The sequence below is a fragment of the Hipposideros armiger genome, unplaced genomic scaffold (genome assembly GCF_001890085.2).
Source record: "Hipposideros armiger isolate ML-2016 unplaced genomic scaffold, ASM189008v1 scaffold_6, whole genome shotgun sequence".
Taxonomy (NCBI): Eukaryota; Metazoa; Chordata; class Mammalia; order Chiroptera; family Hipposideridae; genus Hipposideros; species Hipposideros armiger.
Genome location: NW_017731356.1, coordinates 3,259,973 through 3,279,433, shown reverse-complemented (window position 1 = coordinate 3,279,433; position 19,461 = coordinate 3,259,973). Strand labels below are relative to the sequence as shown.

Sequence of the window (19,461 nt, the reverse complement as noted above, 5' to 3'; positions counted from 1 at the left end):
GCATATGTATTTGCCAGATTCTGAACAAGTACCTTGTAAACAAGTATTTTTGGCCAAAAAAAAAAGGAAAAAGAAAAAAAAAGTTAAGATGAAAAAAAAAAAAAAAAAAAAAAAAGCCCATGTTTTTAAAGCAAATATTATTCATTAAGCTATGATCTCTAAAATTCATTCAGGCTTAAAAATTATAAGTCTAAGGTTACCATCACAAAAGGATTTTAAAGGTATTCAATACTGAAATATTATTTTAAGTGATATAAAAAATGCAGTATATTTGGAAAAAAAATACTTTCACAAATATCCAATATGCTAAATGCAACTAAATGACAATTATATTTCTGGACTCGATGGGCTTCTAAGTATCCAGGCTCTGTTTACTTACCTCTTTTTCCTCATTATTCGTATGGTGTGAGTTTAGTTCCTCTGGAAAATACAGTACAAACAATGTCCCACTGATTTAAAACATTAAAAAGAAACTAACATTTACAGATGAGCTGACTATACACATGCCACAGATGTTTTACTGAACAAGGAACCATGTCTACTAAGTAATTAGTAATAGTCAGGTGTCACATACGAATATAAAAAGTAAATCGCTTCTTTGTAAACCATCCTCTGGTTTCCGCTGAGTGACAGCTGTCAGTCTCTGTTTCTGTCCCTCTACAATGCTAATCCGCTCTGCCATCTCTTGCCAGCTCGCTCTTCTCTATGTGGGCTCCTTTCACCATCTCATCCACTGTTCACTGCTTCAGTAAGGATAGTTCCCCAAATTTTCCTTCATGCTACAATCTTCAGACGTATGTTTTTAACTGTCTATAGACCAAAACAACTTAAATTTTCTGACAAACTATGAACTCAAAATGTTTGATTCCCCCATTCACTCAAGCAAACCTTACCCAGTGCCTATATTATCAGGCGCTACTAGGAACAAACGAAAAAGACATACTGTCTTCGTGCACTGAGTGGAGATAACAGTTTGGAAATCTGAGGAGGCTGGAAAAGGTTTGCAAAGAACTGCGAGGTAGGAAAAGGAGGCACTGAGAAGCAGCACTGACACCCCAGTGGAAGCTGGGGTCCAGGGATCAAGCGCTCCCCAGTCTGTGCAGCTGGAAGACTTGCCTCAATGCCCAGCACCACATCCAGGCGTGGGGAGCGGTGGGGAGCACACGGCAGCTGGAACGAACAGGAATTGAGTGGTGCAGACAGGTGTAAAGGAAAGCTAGGGAGACGAGGATAGGGCCCCGACCTGGTCAGAGTAACACCTTCTGCAAGCCCAAGGCAGAGAGTGAAGGAGAGAAGATGGAAGGGCATGAGGAGAGCAGGAGGGACAGGCCACTTCAATAAGGCTAAAAAAGGGTCTAACAACAGTAGTCACTGAATGTTTCTTAAATCAAGCTTACTGCGGATTGCTTTATTCGTTTAACAAGTACAACAGGAGAAAAATATACTATCTGAGTGAGAAAATGGGAGACAGAGGAGCTTGTGATGTGAATTTAAGGTTTCAGGTGATGACACGGTTTAGTCAACATTAAAAGTTAAGCACACACACCGTGGGGGACTGAGTGCATGTGCCTGTGTACATGGACACACAGAATAAAACAAACATGGTAACTATTAACAGTTAGGGAATATAGGAATTCTTTGCACTATTCTTACAACTTTTCTGTAAGACTAAAGTTATTCCAAAAGAAAAAATTTACCACAAAAGCTCGTGTGCTCTCCCCAACACATTCCTTTCCTGAGCTTCACAGAACCATTTCCCTGACCTCTACATTTAAAACCCTGAGTGATCTTTGATATTTATTTCTCCCACTTCTAACATAAAGAGGACTCCAAGTTCTATACACTCTAATTTAGTAACACCTCTTGAAGCCAATTTATTTTTAATCTGAGCTCTAGAGATGTGGTATAATATAAAAATACTGGATTGGGAATAAGAGCTGAAAGCCCAAGTCACCAAAACTACCAACGAAGGAGCAACCTTAGAAAAGGAAAACAACTTGCCCCAAACTCATACAGCGAGAAGTGATGGGGCCAAGATCAAACCCAGGCTGGACACCAAAGCCAGTGCCCAAGATAAAAACCACATGAAAATCAGAATTCAATTTTCATTCTAGAAGAGATAAACATCAAACTTTAAAACATATAATAGTAAATAACATGTCATTTGAAGTTAAGGGATTCTAAAAATGATTCAAGTCTTTATTACCAAAACTTATTATGTTACAAAAGAGTAAAATATCAAGGATAAAAAATTATAGCCACAAAACACTAATACCTCTTGACAAAAGAATTTCATCTGTTATAGAAATGTCATTTTGAAGTATAATAATTAAAAAGAGTAAGAATCAATGCACTACAGATTGTAAAAAAGGGGGGTGCTATTTACTAAATTGTGTCCCTCTCAAATTCCTGTGTTGAAGCTTTAATTCCCCATGTGATGGATGGTTTTGGAAGATAAGGCTTTGGGAGGATAATTAGATTTAGGTGACAGGATGAGAGGGTAGGGCTTCCTCAAATGGGGATGAGAGCTCTTATTAAGAGCAAGAGACACCAGACCTCTCTGCAGTCTGAGAGCACAGAGAGAAGGCGGCCTCCAGCAAGCCATTGTGACCTTGGACTTCCAGCCTCCAGAACTGTGATAAATACATTTCTGTTGTCTAAATCACCTTGTCTGAGATTTTCTCCTGGTAGCCAAAGCTGACAAACAGGGAGGACTGATGTATGAACCCCAGAAAATAACATTTCGTTTATCACTCAAACTTTAACTAAATTTGCCATTTAAAATAAAAAAGGCAAGGTAAGGGCGGGCCGAGTGGCTCAGTTGGTTAAGAGCTCGCTCAAGAGTTTGAGCTCTGAGCAACAGCGGTTCAAGTCCAGCCCGAGCTGAGCAGCCGCTGAGCTGCCAACAGGTGGCAGGATGGCTCAGCTTAAAAAAAAAAAAAAAAAAGGCAAGGTATTTACCACACTCCTATGAATTCCAGGCCACTCAGTATTCACAAAGTATAAACTTCCTAAGAAGTTTACTTTTGAATTAACTACCCCCAACTTGATTTTAAACACATTAATTAATCAAAGTACTAGTCTTTATACACTCTCCCTTAAATACAACACAAATGAGAATTATAGAATACCTGAGGTTGAAATTATTTTATACTTAGAGAATGTGGTCAATAGAAAGTCATGTGGCCTGAGTAACTAATATATTGGACCCTGTGCTCTTCAAAGTGTTTTGTCAAAAACTTGGATACAGACCTGGAAAGTAGATAACACCTATGATATATACATCTGAAAGAGGAACAGTGCATTCAATGACTTTGTTAAGATTTAAAAAGGTCTTGGAATGCTAGGGAGAATCAAATTGAAAAAAATAAATAGCTATATAGTTCTAGTTCAAAACCCAAATTCCATAAAGAATACAGACCATACCAAAAAAAAAAAAAATACAGACCAGCCTATTCATATGAAACAAGAGAGCCAGTAACAGCTAATATTGACAGCACTGCTTTATAAAAATTGCTACTTTAGTAGAAATCTAATACACAGATCTGGAATTGTAAAAGTTCCACTGAATTGTGTGTTTTTCACACTGCTTAAAGTACTGTGCTCAAGTCTCAGCTTCATGAAAACAGATATTAAAAACAAACTAAACTGGATACAAACAAAAACCTTCCCAACTGTTGAGTTTACCCATAGGTGGAAACAAGTTACCTTAAAACACAGCATTCTGTTTTCACAATTTGTCACATACCCTCAAAGAGCTGTGAATGAAGTGATTTGTAATTTTGCGGAGCCACAAAACTCGCACCCAGTGCCATGAGGTCCCTGAGAAAAGGGGGCTTCTAGGAAATAAACTTAGACCTTCCTCCCTTCCTCCCTCTCCTGCTGTACTCCCCCTTTCCCCCCGCCCCCCAGGCTTTGTTTTCCTTTTCAGAGATACCATCCATAACTTATGTGAAGTTATTTCTTTGTAAAAAACAAAACAAAAACTCTGAAAAGAAAGCCAAATCCTAGGGCAGATGACTGAAGTAAAGAGGAAGGGATGAGGTTTGACTACTATCATGGTGTTTGGAAATTTGGAAGATCTTACGATGTGAATGTTAAAGGTTGACTATAGTGTCCTGGTCACCAGGTGCGTTCAAGCAAAAGCAAGCCACACCTTTGTCAGAAATGTTTTAAAGGTAATTCTTGCTTTGGGTAAGAGGTTGAGCTGGTCACTTCCATCTCTTAATTGTTAATAAATCACTCAGTAATTCTAACGTTAGTGACATAAATTTTTTTAGATCACATTTGCTGCTATAATAGTAAAGCTAAGAATATCACCATATGTTGAATGCTTCCAGTAATAGCACACTACAGTAAAAGCACTAAAAATTGTCATTTAAAAAAAAAGTGTAATACAAATAAATCTGTTGGAGTTTTAATCAGAATGGTAGAGGGCTCAGGCTGTTAGGTACTGAAACATTTCAACTGAGTTTGAGGCAGAAGCAAGCCTTAACAATCAAAAAAGAAATGTAGCTATCAAACCTTCTGTGCTACAGTACAAATTACTGTTCTAGCAAAATAAAGCTGTGTGCCTGTCATTTACTTGCGGTGATTGCCAGAGCACACTTTTTGACAACTTAGAGGATTTTAAAACTGTTCATATTACACAATTCTCTTAAAGCTGATTCAGTTTAAACCTCATCTCTACTACTTAGTATTATAGCTAGGTGTTTTTATAGCATAATTGTGACATAAGCATTTCCCTAGTGATTAAACATAATTCTGAATGTTTATTTCCTCATCTGTGGGCTGTATCTTCTTGCCTGTTGTGAGAGTTCATTAACAACATGTGTATAAAGATCTTAGAATAGTGTCTGGCACTTATTAAGAATAAAAACTTAATAAATGGTTAACATTTTCAAAACCTATACATTACAAATAAAAGCCAAAGCTTAAATAGTAGCTTCTTAGTCAACTTTTATTTTGTGCAAGGCAAGAATGCTGGATGTTATGGGAGAAAAAGTGAAGCATTCTCTTCAAGATGTTCACTGACATCATATAACTGAAGGGCACCTTTAAGGTTGGACTTTTAAGTTTAAATTTATAAGTGCCGAGAATTGGTTAGCATCCTCCCCCTCCCCCCACAAGCACTGGCTCTATTTCTCTGCCATTCAAATGTTTGTCATGAGACATGTAAACCTACCTGTCTCTTTCTTTCTCCTACTTTCCACTCTCATTCTTTGCATGCTTCCAAATGTCATAATCTAAGTACACAATTTTTTTTTTTCTGGTCAGGAAATCAGGCAATCAACATGTAGGCTATTTTTGACTTTTTAATCCTCATTCAAGTTCTTTCTTCAGCAGGAGAGGGACTTGCTCTACCTCCAAACTGGCAGACACTCTGTTTCCACAACTGGGAGGTAGTTCATCTTTTTACATTTTGTATCCTAATTGTGGTGTGGGCTATATGAATCCATACATATTAAAACTCACAGAACTGTACAGCAAAATATCCACTTTTTCGTATCTAAATTTAAAAACTCATACAGCAATATAACCAACCTCCACTTCTTACAAAAGCCTCATTTCAGTCACTTTTTATCCTGTTTTTAAAGTAAAATTCCTCCATTTGTTCCATTTTCCTAACTTTCAGAAGCAATTCTATACCTCCCATATTGTGCTTCTTCAATTAAGATCTACAAAACTTAAACCTAACATTAAAAACAATTACTTAAAATACAGGCCAAGTTACACTAGCCATATTGCCAAAAACTTAAATTTTAATTGGAACTGAAAAAATTATAAAGTGGCTCTTTGAAGATTAAATTTCCCTCTGCTCTTTAAAATTTGACAATATATGGCATTTAATATATTGTTTCCCAGTTACTAGAAATATTTAATAATCTTTAAAATAGCATTGGATGACCTGGAATGCTGTAACTTGCCCAACTGTTTAACCAATCGTAGGAAAAAGTCCTAAGCTTTTTGTTCCTCCCAATTGTTTCGGATGTATTTCTAAATGTATCCTTAATATGTCTCCTTAAGGAGCCTGTCAGAGAATCCACTGGCCTCCACAGGGCTTTTGAGCAAGAACATACCCTGCTGGAAAGACACAGGTACTCACTTCTCTAAATTTGGGGCTGATGCCTTGGGAGAGAGCAGAGAAGTGGAGGCGCAATTTCCCCCAGAGGCCTGGCGAGGGCCCAGGACTCTGCAGCAGAGCATATGCTGGACTTCAGTCTTTGCTACCTCCTTGACTGGCATCTTTGTGCAGTGCACAAAGTGCACAACCATACAGAGCAGCCCTGCACTTTCAGATTATTCATTAGGAAAGAGGGCGGACGAAAGAGCAATTAACTTCGCTAGACACCCCTTCTCCAACCACATATGCATCCATCTCTTTTTGCAGACTCAAGATTTATTTGGGGGTGGGGGGGAGGGGGGAATCTTCCAAATTTATAGGGAATCTATTCTCTGCTTTTAACTTTATATTTTTCATGGTTTTCTTTTCTCTTTTCAATATGTTCAAGACTCATGTGATATCAAAGAATAGTAAATTCAAAAGATGCATGGAAATACATTTAATGTGGTGTTTGCAACAATGCTCTGACAAGGGAAACAGGTACCCTTATTTCAGAGGAGTATATTTGAAACCTGAAGAAGCCAAGCCACTGTCCCCAAAGTTAACTAACAGCTGGCACAAAGTAACAAAAGGACTAAACAAAGGCTTTAAAAAGTCCTAGTCCAGAGCTCATTTTGAATATTCAACACACCTAAAATCCAGAGGTCTCACTACTTGGTCCTCCTGCTTAACCTTTCATCCTCATGACTTGGCCTAAATTCTTTTAGGGTCACGAAGGATCTCTCAGCCAAATTCAAAAGCCACTTCTCATATATGATTCTGAACTTCTGCTACATTTGGCTCTAATCCCATTTTTAAGCTCATTCTCTTCCACCCTGATTTCTACAGTGCTTTCCTTCTTCACTTATTCCTCCTCGCTCTCCTTTTCTGGCCATCGATTGTCTTAAACATCCTGTTACATTTCTGTGTAAATAAACCCACTCCACTTTGCAGTTCATCATGGAAATGTTTGTCCCAATTATGCAGTTCAGGCTCTAATTTATATCTCTATTCCTGTAACGCTGCCATTTCCTGTTTGATAAATCTAGCCCGTTCTATGCTTTCATTGCTTCTGGCCTTCGTTAATTCCAACTGCTGCCTGATCCCATCCAGCAGTGACTTCTGAGCAGTTTTGTTCCAAAACACTCCTGATGGTATAGTAGATGATTTTAAGTGGTCCACAGAGGAATATTTAAAATGTTTATTTTAAAACAGGTTGAGGAAAAACTGTAAAACCAAATAATCATGTACATTTTTCTTTTAAATTCACTTAATTAAAAGATAGTTAAAAAAATATGAACAGATGTTTTGAAGATAAAGCAAAACTCATGAATGACTTCTTTGGGAAATACTGGCCCCTGGGAAATCCACATAGTATAGAAGTTAAGCACTCAGGCTCTGGGTCAATGATTTGAATCCCACTTACTAGCTAAGTAATTTTGAACAAATTACTTAAATCTCTTTAAATCCCAGTTTTCTAGTTGTATAGTAGGGATAAAATTATCCACCTCCTAGGATTACTGCATGGATTGAAAGAAGTAATCTACAAAATGTTCTTAGCTCAGTGCCTTGCATAGTAAGTGCTCAATGAATAGTAATAATTGCAATTATTCTTGATCTCTCCTGGCCATCACGCCTTCACTTGTCATCAACTGGGTACTGAATCTGTGCTACAGGCAATTTTCCATATGTGGGTTTTCTGCCCCAAATTTCCTTTACTGTTTGCATATCTTTATTTTTATCTTCTGGTATGAATATATATATATATATATATCTCACAGTAACGTTTATTATTATTCCTTAAGACTGTGAACATCTTGGCAGTCAGACCCAAAAGCCATACTCCTCTGATTCATTTGGCCTTACAAAATTAAAAGAATTTTTAATGTTTGTCGAAGGAATCTAAAAATTAAAGGAAAATCTGATGCAAATAAATCTCAGAATGCATAATACACAAACACAAACTATTTGAAAGCTGACACCTCAAATAGGTGAATAAAGGGGGACAATGAGAGGGTATTCTTTTGCTCCCCTAACATATTCGTGAGTTGAACCTTAGCTGTAGGTCTATTCTGTGTTTCCTAATCTCATCCATTCGACAATCTGTAATAAACTCTAGGTACATGCCAACCATACAAGGTGATGGGGACACAGAAAAAGAGACTAATGTCGGAATACAAACAAGTAGAAAGTTAGTAGATAATATGCTATGTAAACAATACCCAATAGTGTTTGTTTTTAATCCTAGAGAGGCTCCACAAATGCTGACTATATTGCCCCCACAACCAGCCCCCTTAATTCAGAGCACCCAGCAGCACCGCATAGGGGTGAGCACATCACATTACATGACAGTAACTTTATTGCTGTATGGTTAGCATGTGCCTAGTGTTCAGACTCTAGGTATGTGCTAACCACATCAAAATTTTTGTCTGCCAACAAGACAAGTGTTGAAACTCAGTAATAGCCCTTGTTTGATCTGATTTGCCAGCAAATACGTGCACACACAGGCCCAAAAACATGATTGGCATTCTGTTAATCTAGAGCAAAATACCAACTAGAAATACAGCTAGCAAACAGATCAGTATATATTTAACCTTTCTGGAGGTTGGTAAAAAACAGCCAATAGAAAATTTACTAAAATTACCCTCTCTAGAGAATACTTTACCCACAAAGATGTCCTGATTGATGATGCATCAATAGCATTATTGAGAAATTTAAAATGCTGTTGTGACTCAGAAAACTAATTCTCAAAACTTCTAAGCAGCAGCAAACATAGACTGAGATAAGCTTTCATTGTGTTACCCTATTTATAAGATGACAAGTCTCGATTTACTGGAAGTACATTAGTCATAACTCAGTCAGACACAACTTTTGGATAACTGGAGAATAGGGTTCTGTACCAATCTGTGCAACATTTTATCAATGATCAATCCTAGTCTTACACAAATATAGTATAAACAGCATCTGAAAAACAAGTTACTCAGCTGTCTTACAAACTGAAACAGTTTTTGGGAGGTGAAAGGAAACCACTGGGAGGGAGAGGGAGACGTAACAGAGTGATCTTCAAAGACATTTTACCAGTAAGGATGGTGGGATGGAGTTGGAATAGGAGGGAGGCAGGGGCTGGATTGAGCCAGAACTTTTGTATTTCATCTGAGTGTAATATACTGGTCCCAGGGTTACTCGGTGTGTACAGCATGGAGAAGAAATCTTTAGGAAACAAAATCCAGTACAAAAGTGTGGAAAAAAAAATAAGTATTTTTGAAAAAGGAAAAATAAAAACTATTTCTTAAATTTCGAAAGAATATATACTCCATGTTGAGAATATACATATTACTTACTGCTTGGAAGAGAGGATTTTCTTCTACCCATATTCTGCCCTTTTCCCTCTACTAATAGTTGACATGTATTATGTACTGAGCACAGTAACAAACCCTCTACATGTTATCTTTGTTACTCCTACAGCAAGCCTTCCAGGGAAGTACTATTAGTATTACCACCATCTCCATTTTACAGATGAGGAAATATTGTATGAATAATTTAGGCCAGACCTCAAAATTTAAAAATTGTATCTGGCATACTGTAGAGTTAATTTTACTCCACCAGCCTTTAAATAGAAAACGGTACAAAAATTAGCGTCTACCCCAGCCCCAAAGCAGCTACAAACCATCTTTTTACATCTGGCAACACTTTAACCTTCACATGCAACAATGTTTCTATGCTGAAATTAAGTGGGAGAAATTAGGTTAATAATGTTGTATCTTATTTAGTTTCCACAGTTTATAAAATTACAAAGAAAAGGGAGGCAGTTGGATGGCTTAGAGCATCCCTTTTGGGTTTAGACAGCCTAGGTTTGAATCTATACAGCACCACCAATAACTGCCGTGTGACCTTGGTCAAACTGCTTCAATCTCTCAGATTTCATTTCCTCATCTGTAAAATGGGGGTGATAATAATAGCACCTTCCTCAAAGACTTGCTGTTAAGATTTAAAAAGGTAATGTGTGTAAAGGGCTTATTACTGTGCTCCGTGCATAGAAAAAAGGTCAACAAACGATGGAGGGAGAACAGCCACATATGTAAGCTCATCAGACCAAAATATAAAAATAAAACTAAAAAGTCCATGTTCTGACGATCCCATTATAAAAAAAGAGAATTATTATTTGACTATATGCTAAAGACAAAACTCAAATTCAATCTATTCCTAATTTTTTCTTTTTTAGGTGATCAGTGCATTTGAGGTGGGCCAGAAAAGATGCTGCAGTGCATCTGTGACACACACCTAAAAATGGCTCCAGTCAAAAGCAGCATCTTAATTACCAACAGAGGAGGTTAAATCTACTTTTTTAACAAATGCAAGGAGGTAGGTTTTGGTGGGCGCTTAAGTATCACCCTATCGTTTTCATTTGCAGGAGTGAGCTATCGAGCACTTAATCTAAGAACCCCGTTTCTTCTAGTGCATTCCAAATGAAATCTTAGAGCACGGCCGCCTACTGTCCAATTCCAAGTACCCTAGCGAGGTATATGAATCTATAATATGAACCTAAGCTGAAGATCGGCCAATGCGGAAATCCGGGTAGCTTTAGGAGCCAGCAAACAGCAGGCATGTCGGAAAACCTCAAAACAAAAAACAAACAAAAAAAAAACTCCAATCAAGTTAAAACAAATGTACACCTCTTTAAGGGAAATTAGACGCATTCCTCTCGGGCAAAGGGAAAATTTATCCGTGTTCCCTATTGGGGCCCTCCCCCAACCATGCCCTTTTCTTTTAGTCCTAAGCGGGGTGGGGGAGCCTCGGCGGTCACACCGGTAACGCTACTGCTATCTCGCAGCGAGCTGCAGGCTGGGACGGACCACGCAGGCCAAGGGATGCAGAGGCCTAGGGTGCGAGCGACAACCCGAACCCTCCGCTGGAGTTGGGGCAGCACGTCCCTAGCGGAAGTAGGACTGCTCCCGATTCCCCCAAAGAGCCTCTCACCGAGTCAGGTCTTTAACCCGGGCCCCCACCGCCCCCACCACACACACACACACGGCTCCTTGCAAATTCCAGCCTCTCTACACACGGGGGAGAGCAAGGCAAGTACAGGCCCTCGATGAGCCCTGGAGTTGTTTGGGGGACGCATCGCCCACGCTAGGGGGGGGGGAAAGCGAGAGACCGCGCGCCCGCCTATCCGGTGGGATGGAAACTCCCTTTGGCTTCCCCCGCAAAACGCGCAAACCCCCGCGGGGCCCGAGCCGGGGTCTGGGTGGGAGAGACCGCCGGGTCCGGAACTCCCGCTGCAGACCACATGGGGCGGGTCTGAGCGCGGCTTCCCGCTCCCCGAGCAGGAGGCCGAGGCTTCCCCGGACACAGAGATGGTGGTCATCGAAGAGAAGGAAGGGGATGCCCGGGCCCCAGGCCCTCTCCCCGCGGCTCCTCCGTCCCCGGGAGCGAGGGTCGGGGGCGCTCCCACGCCCGCCCGCCACGATGGGGCCCGCTGTGCTCGCGGCTCCTCCGCCCTCGCTTCTTTCCTTACCGGCCAGGGTGTCAGGCTGAGTGTGTGTGCGCGCACTTCGAGGGTCTCCGCCGAACCCTGATCCGAGGAAAGGGGGAGAGGAGGCCAAGGGTGGGGGCGGCTGAAGGGCCACCGGACTGGGAGAAGCCGCAGCTGCGGACGGACAAACCGCCAAAGCACTTTCGCTGCTTCCCGAGACGGTGAGAGCGAGCGAGAAAAAGAAGCAAGATGGCGGCTAGCCAGCCCCTACGTATTACGTCATGCCGCGGCGTACGTAGGGCAAGTCTCCGCAAAGACCGCCCTCCGGCGCAGAGACGGCCGGGTCACGTGACGCCTTCGTGGCGGTGCAGCCCCGGCGGAAAGCGACGTTGCCACCTGCTGGACGGAGGGAGTTCCTGCAACCAGAGTTCTCGCTACGGGTAAAGATTTAGCCTGCAAATCTCTCCAGGACCTCTGGACTAGACCACGATTCCAGGTTGATACGCCTCACGGAAGCGAGGACTCTTGTATTGGGTGGATAGGTGTGTAAATTGGTTCACAACAGTTTGGCAGTGTGTGTCAGAATTAAACTATGCATAATCTTTAACCTTGATATTTGGCAATATCTTGATATTTTCCAGAAATGTACATATACAATATTCATAATACCCAAACCTGCCCGTTGATAAAGATATAGATAAATGCATTATGAAACATCTGTATTATGTAATATTTTGAAGCCATTAAGTTCAGAATAATATTTAACGACCATACACACACACACACACACACACACGCACGCATATTCATAGAAAAAAAACTCAAAAATGTGCTCTGAAATGTTCATTGTAAACATGTTAACAACAGTTATCTTACAGCAATCAGAATTTAAAAAAATATTTCATGTATGCCTTTCTATAATTCCCAGATTATATAATCAGAAAAGATTGTAATATGTAATGAAAAATTGTGAGTCATAAAAATGTTATGAGAAAGATGATAAATGTGTGCATACATATATAGTATATGCATATATATATATATATACATATGGTGTGTGTGTAATGTATATATATACCGCACTGTGTTTATTTAAGATTCAAAAGCTTTACAAATTTTGAGGGCTTTAGAATAAACAAGAACAGGTATGAATACAAGTTCTGCTAATTAATTGCTATGGAGTATGGGTAAGTTATTTGTAAGTTCCCTCAGATTCAGTTTTCTCACTTGTAAAATGGAGATAATAATACCTACTTCTCACATTTGTGTTATTCACACACAAAATATTTATTGAGCACCTACTATCTGTGCTAGATCCTGGGATACGAAGGTAAAGAACAGTTAAGACCTTGCTCCTTAATGAAACAGTGTAGTGATTCAGGTCAAATAACAGATGTGGATACATGACATGAAGGAAATAAACAGGATATCAAGATAAAAGAATAACCAGGAGGAAGGGCAGGAGGAATTTACTTTACATACGGTGGTCAGTGAGTTCCTTTCTGAGAAGGGGCCATTTAAAGCAGGACCTCAACAATAACAAGAAGCAGCTATGTGAAGAGCAGGTGAACAAGTGCTCTGAGCCAAGTGATCTGCAATGACAGATGCGCTGCTTTGGGAAAGGGTTTGGAGTGCTCTAGGGACTAGGAGAGGAGTATGTCTGGAACTTAGTCAAGAGATAGAGTGGCACAGGATGAGACTAGAAGGAGAGACAGGTACGGAGGGGCCGAGGAGGCTACGATAAGTTCAGAATGTCTTCTAGGTGCAGTAAAACACGATCAGAGAGTTTTAAGAAGGGGGTGGGGGGCGCTGATTTGATTTTACATTTTAAGGGTCTCACCACAACTACTGAGAGCAAGTGTGTAGAATGGGTTGGAGGGAGGTAAGAACGGAAGCCAGGAGCCCCACTAGGTAGTAATGAAGTAATTGCAGTAGCGAAGAATCACAGTAGCCTGGACTAGGATAGAGACAGTGGAGATGCAGAGAAGTACACAGGTTTGGTACATATAATAGTTTGGACCTAGAATATACTTGCTTGTGTCAGATGATCACTTCTAAATGGGGGGAGAGGGGGGGTGTGTGAAGAAAAGACTAGAATCAGTGACAACTTGTAGATTACAGCTTGAACCACCAGGTGGATGACAGTGACATTTATAAAGACTGTGGGGATGTGGGGGAGAAAAGGAAAATGGATTGGTTGGTAGGGCAATAAAAGTTAAACATTAAAAAAACTTGGAGGGCCGGCCGAGTGGCTCAGTTGGTTAAGAGCTCGCTCAAGAGTTTGAGCTCTGAGCAACAGTGGTTCGAGTCCAGCCCGAGCTGAGCAGCCGCTGAGCTGCCAACAGGTAGCAGGATGGCTCAGCTTAAAAAAAAAAAAAAAAAAACTTGGGAAAAATTAAATTTTGACCATGTGAAATTTGAGATGTTCGTGGGCTGTCCAAGTGTAGATTAAGTACACTGTTGACATGCATGTCTAGAGCTCAGAGGAGAGGCTGGGGTTGGAGATAGAGATTTGGGCTCTATAGACATGTGTTTCACATGTAAGTTTCATAGACGTGTGTTTAAAACAGCAGGTAGAAATAAGATCTCTCCGAGAGAGGGTTGAGAAAGAAGAAAAAAAACAACAGCCCCCAGGAGCAAGAATCTTTAGCCGTTTGGTGGAGGATCCAGCACAAAACAGTGAGGAGAATCCACAGATGGTGATGTCACAAAGGCCAGGAGAGGAGAGTATGACAAGAAGGGGTGAGCCATCAACTCTGTCAAGTGCTGCTGAGAGGTCAAGTCATAGGAAGAAAGAGCCAGCAGTGCCCATCGTACTTGGCCACCTGCAGGTCCCTGGTACCTTTTACCAGAAGTTTTGACGGAGCAGTGAGGGCAGAGTGCCCTATGGTAGTGAGCCGAAAAGGAGATAGATGTTGAGAGAGTGGAGGCGACAGGTAAGCGCTTCTTTCCAGAGATTGAACTCTGGAGTAGCTGGAGGGAATGTGGCGTGAAGAGAGACACTTGAAAGTACAGGAGACGGTAGGTCGTGTTCGTGTGATGATGGGAATGATACAGAAGAAGGAGGTGGGGAGCAACCCTGGAGTAGAGAGAAGGAGAACTAAAGGAGTCAAGCTCATGGGCAGTTCTGAAGGGCTGGGTCTGGGACACTGATGCAGGGTTCACCTTTGAAGGAGAAGTAGGCGCAACTCTAATGACGATGGATAATTTGATGGTGGGGACATAAGGGAAGTCCCATCCATGGCTTCTATTTTCTCACAGAAGTAGGGGCAAGGCAATGTGCTAAGAGGGCTTAGTTGGAGTTTGAGGCGAAAAAAGATCCAAAAGTTGTCTCAGCGTCAAAAAGTGAACCTACTGTAAGGAATCGTGCAGGCCCGACATGCTCTGCGGAGAGCACTCTGGAAGTTCGTGATCATGGATGTAAGCTGTGCCATTCAGTTGGTTTATATGATTTCTCCAGCAGCGTCCAGCCTCGTTACAGCTGCGGAGAAGACAGACCGTCAGGTGTCCGCCATGCTGGGTCTGACCAGGCAAGTGTGATGTAGAGAGGTGAGGGGTTAAACGAAGACAATACCGTGTGTGAAACAGGGTGGATGTATAGTAAATGGTAGCTTGTGTCCACGTTATGAATGCTCTATGGTATATTTTGAATCTGAGGATTCCTGCCTCGTCTCCTGGTCTCAGCTGTCTTCCCCACTGCTGTGTTCATGGAGTTGTCACCGTCACAATGTTAGAATAAGTAAAACAATGCAGAGAAGTCAAGTCCAGGCACTTGCTCCTGTGCTTTAGACCGTATCCAGGGTCTTTTGAAATGGAAAAGCTGCCATGGGGTCATTGCCCAGGGGAAGTCCTGCAGACGCCCTCAAGAGCACACAAAAGCATTACTTTGGTCAATTTTCCTCTAGGGTCTGGTAATGGTAATAAGCTCCAATGAGCTCACATTAACCAATGTCATGAGACTGACATCTATAACCAGAATATTCATTTATTAATTTCCAAGAACTGTAATGTATGTGCCTGAAGCCCACCAAGCCAGTGCGTTTTCTATGTAGACAAACCTACTCAGGAAACCGAAGGCAGCATCAGCCGGTTGCTGGATGAGCACAGATTCAGAACACGTGGAGTTCTGTGCATAGACTGTTCTTGATCCATCTTTCTCCAGGACAGGATGCTTTTGTCCCAAAGAGAGAAATGCCCGATTTCCAATGGCTTCAGCTTTCTACACGGATCTCCAGTACTGGAGGGACGTCCTGCTGTGTTGTTGATTTGGCTCCTTGTCTCCTTGACAGCAGTTGGGTGGGCACTGGCCTGAAAGTGCCCTTCTGTGAGCCTTTCTCTGTTTCCATGGCTACCCGGACCTCTTAGCAATATTCTTTCAATAAAAATCAAGTTACAGTCAAGTCAGGCCGGTTTTTATTTTAAAGGTGACTTTGTTTATTTGTCCTCTTATCCATTGTGTGTGATCTTAAAGTTAGGCTCTCAAAGAGCAGTCTTATTTGCCATATTTCAGGGGAAATCGGGCTGAAATCTTCAGGTATTGGTACAATGTCCAAGGCCAAATAATATTCTTTTAAAATTTACTTTGTTTTGGATTATTTACACCTCTCCTAATACTCCTTCAGTATAAATAAATTTGTCATAACAAAAATGTTTTCCTGACAGATTGAATGAAAACTTGTCCTCACTTTCCAGTTCTGCTTTTTAAACAACAATTTTAGAGTAAAATTATTAAATTGTCAATTGGTGGTATAAAATCAGGCAAACTAATTTCTTATTGAAAACAAATGGATTCTCCAAATAATATGGCCTATTTCCTTTGTGATTGCCCATCCTTATCAGTTAATGGTTTTATTGAATTTCCACCCTTCTCGTTTTGGGATTGATTCAATAAACCTGTAAGCACTGAAGATTTATGGGATATAGGTTTCCCCAATATCCGAAATTAAAGTGTTCCTGTGAAACCTTTCATAAGCCAAAATGGGTAAAGTGAAGAAGCAATTCCCATTCATTTATATGGAAACAATCTTGAGGGTTCCCAGATCCCGAGAAAAACCTACTAAATAATACCAAATATGCTTAATTACGTCCAGTTTTACACTAAGCTAACACCCTTACCAGCTTTCGTGGTCTTTTCTGATACCTTAGGACACATCTTGCTAACGGATGCACAAAATAAAGGGAGATAAAGCACAGCTGCTCATAGACACAGTTCAAACCCTGGCAGCCAGGTGCTGATCCCCAGGGAGGGAGCTGGGCGGGGCCTTCTCTCGCTGCTCAGGTGTGCGCTGCCTTTAGACCGCTTGCTGCCAAACAAATGCAGAACACCATTTTCACTTTCGCCTTTTTTCTTCAAGGCAAACATCCTCTTCGGATTTATTTAGTCAAAAACAGGTACTAATGTGGGTCTTTTGTAAAAGCTACGTGAAGTAATGTGAACTTTCAAAAAGCTGGGGATACCTACCTGAAAAATAAAAGAACCGATGAAGGGATCATGCTTTATTAATAGGTTTATGTGCACGTGACCATTTTGGTTTCTTCTCACCAGTGGTCCAGAAAATCATATTTAGTAAAACTGTGAAACACTGTAGGCCTGATGCAATGAAAACCGTAATACCCAAGTACTGTATGAAAGTGTAATCTTATTTTATGAATGTCAACAGTTATTGTAACCATGCTAATAAAGAGAAAAAAAAGATTGCCAGTGCTTTGAAAAATAACTTTGGTCTACTTATAAGAGAGTATATAGGCTAACTAAACTTTATATGTGTTATATATAAAATATATGTAAAGTAAGGTAAATATTTCTGTTATTGTTCAGTCTATTATAAAGTGGCTCAGGAAACCCTTTTTTATAATGGAATAAAAGGCACCTTTTGGCTGAAAGTGGTACGCATTGATCACAGGTCGCATGTTAATGAGGTTTACTATCCACCCAGAAGTTTCTCAGCTGAGAGGACACACTAAAATCCTGGAGCCGGTGGACCCGAGTCAAGGGGGTGTGGCTTCCTTAATAAGCAATGTCTGAGAGCCCTGGGAAGAAGGGAGGGGGAGAGCGAGAAGGTGGAGGAGACAGACTCGCTCGCTCATTGCTGGTTCTGTCTAGGCTGGAAGCTCACCCCAGACAGGAAGTGAGTAATAATAAAGGTCAAAGAGTACGGGAACGGGGGTGGGTCTAAGGAATGCAGAGCAGAAAAGGCGACAGAGGAAAGTAGCCAGGTGGTGAGGATACAGAATAGGTGGTTTCTTAACTGTTTAGGCCACAAAATAGAAACTTGAGATATTGCTGATGGATATAAGTACAGCATTCAATAATGACCTGTAACTTTGGTTGTTCTTTTTTCTTTTTTCTTTTTTTTTAAAATTTAAGATATATATATATTTTTTTTAAATTGGGGAACAGTGTGTTTTTCCAGGACCCATCAGCTCCAATTCAAGTAGTTGTTTCAATCTAGTTGTGGAGGGTGCATCTCAGTGGCCAATGCGGGGATCGAACCGGCAACCTTGGTGTTATGAACCCTGTGTTCTAACCACCTGAGCTAACCAACCGCCCCTGCCTGTAGCAATTCTTGGGGTATAAGGTAGTTTTTATTTTTTTGCTGCCCAACCAAGTACATATACAATGTATAAATGAAACCACCCAGTTTTACATTTTTTAATGCTCCATTAGTAATTAAGAAGCATAAGGTTGGTAGTACTTTTTTTTTTTATGGCATTGGGACAGGGTTATTTTTGGATAACTTCTAGACTTCGGATGAAAAAGAGAATTTCATGTGTTACAGAATATCAGTAGTCCATGGTTCAGATTTTGTTTTTTTTTTGTATTCTCCACTCTGATTTCTGCTGGGGTTAATGAAACAGTTATTTCAGAAATATTTCATTGAGTCACTGAGTCTCAGTGAGATAATTGCTTCAAATGGGAATTAGTAGCATAGTACTCTAGGGAGGGGACCATTGTTAACTTTATAGTGCAGAGCCTTGCTAGGAAGAAGAGAGAAGAGAAATAGTGACTGAAAGATGACTGAGAAAAGGCTTCTCAATGTATTTAACAGCCTGGGTAAATTATAGTGAAATGAAATTCTCTTCATTTCAATATTCAGTATCACCTATTGGAAACTTTCAATTGTAAAGTTTTAATCATTGTAATGATTACTAAAATAGTGCCACCTGTTAGGTGACCGGTGACCAGGACACACCTGTTCAACTTTCAGAAGCTACTATGGTGATGCATCATCCCAGTTCGCAAGCGACTATCGTGGTTTTGATAATTCCCATGACTCAGGAAATACTGCCTAAAATCCTTAAGTAATAAATCCTCAGTAATTTGGTCCATCTGATACTTAAGTAACTAGATTACTGATTTGGAGAGTGGACTCCAGAGCAGGCCCTGGTACAGCTGAGGCTCTAAGGGCTTATTAGGATGAAGGGCCTTGTTAACAGGTCATAACTAACTGTTGTCATCTTGTATGAGGAGGAATTTCCCTTAAATCACCTTAAAGGGGAATTTTGCTTTAAAGAATTAGTGTCCATCTTGCATGTAAGCCTTGTATAGAACTTTATTGGGTCACAGAAGTGACTTAATGACAGGGGAAGATTTGGCCTTTTTCTCTAAGCAGATCACAGAGCATGAATGGAATGGGAAATCTGAATGCATTTCTCCAACTGTCTATTTGTTATTTATAAGTGTCATGACATATATCATAAATTGGTGTTACTTGCTTTTATTTTTAATATGGGACATTTAACTTAATATATGCTATATTTGTGTTTTTCCTCCAAAAAATACTTATTAAGAACCTATGATAGGGCCGGCCGAGTGGCGTGATGGTTAAGAACTGGCTTGGGACGCCAGAGGGTCCGGTTCAGATCCCACATATGAGGGCCAGTG

The 19,461-nt window shown here is 40.6% G+C and overlaps 1 protein-coding gene across 4 annotated transcripts in view; it reads right to left on the bottom strand.

Annotated features, from left to right (window-relative positions):
* Window positions 1-11,904, bottom strand: part of PRRC2C (proline rich coiled-coil 2C) — an 82,199-nt gene extending 70,295 nt beyond the window's left edge. For 3 of the 4 annotated variants that reach the window (XM_019647931.1, XM_019647948.1, XM_019647956.1), the window contains exon 1: window positions 11,619-11,904. The gene's annotated coding sequence lies outside the window, so the exon portion shown is untranslated. The remainder of the gene's footprint in view (window positions 1-11,618) is intronic. The other variant, XM_019647938.1, reaches the window with a different exon arrangement.
* Window positions 11,905-19,461: the final 7,557 nt, after the last annotated feature.